Here is a 654-nt window from a genome sequence, read left to right on the forward strand (position 1 = left end):
AACACATGGAAATTTCAGTTTTGAAAATGAAAATTAGTCCCGGTTTCGTTTAAGAACTCTTATGCTTTCACTTGGCGTTTCTAAATGAATTTTGAGATGGTCCGATATTCGGCATACTGTTTACAAGAATCGAATAGTTAAGTGTCATTTGATTTTTTGTAGCCTAAAGTAAATTTTTGACAAAATTTATGACACTCATACTCATGAAATCTTTGACATTCTAATCACATATGTATCGTTTCTCAACCTTTTCGATAAGATCAAATTTTAGTATCTGTTCTTATTAGCTTAATATCTGAAATGGTCCCTAAGGTGGCCGGCTTCCCCCCCCCCCTGGAAAATACCCCCCGCTAAATACACCCCCGTCGTAAATAAGGCTTTCCGAATTTGAGACTTTTATTTGAGTTTTATTTTTTTATTTCCGTAGGAGAAAGGAATTTTGGTTCTTTTGATATGAGCCGCTCTCTCAAGTTTACGCTGTGGTGTATTCCCAGTATAAACTCCCAGTATAAAGTAAATGTAATGTTTCATTTAAGTCTTTTTCCAAGTGTTAAGTGTTTTTTTTTCAATGACCATTTCTAAGTATTAAGTACTATTATTGGGTTAAAGTAGTTTTTCATTTAAGTCAAAATTTATGTTATTTGTGCCTTTCAT

General features: G+C 33.2%; 1 pseudogene; it reads left to right on the forward strand.

Annotated features, from left to right (window-relative positions):
• The first annotated feature begins 234 nt into the window (after positions 1-234).
• On the forward strand, positions 235-349 carry LOC148956974 (U2 spliceosomal RNA; annotated as a pseudogene).
• Positions 350-654: the final 305 nt, after the last annotated feature.

This window comes from Artemia sp. Qi Xiang Cuo, chromosome 1 (genome assembly GCF_049724085.1).
Source record: "Artemia sp. Qi Xiang Cuo chromosome 1, ASM4972408v1, whole genome shotgun sequence".
In the NCBI taxonomy this organism is placed as follows: Eukaryota; Metazoa; Arthropoda; class Branchiopoda; order Anostraca; family Artemiidae; genus Artemia; species Artemia sp. Qi Xiang Cuo.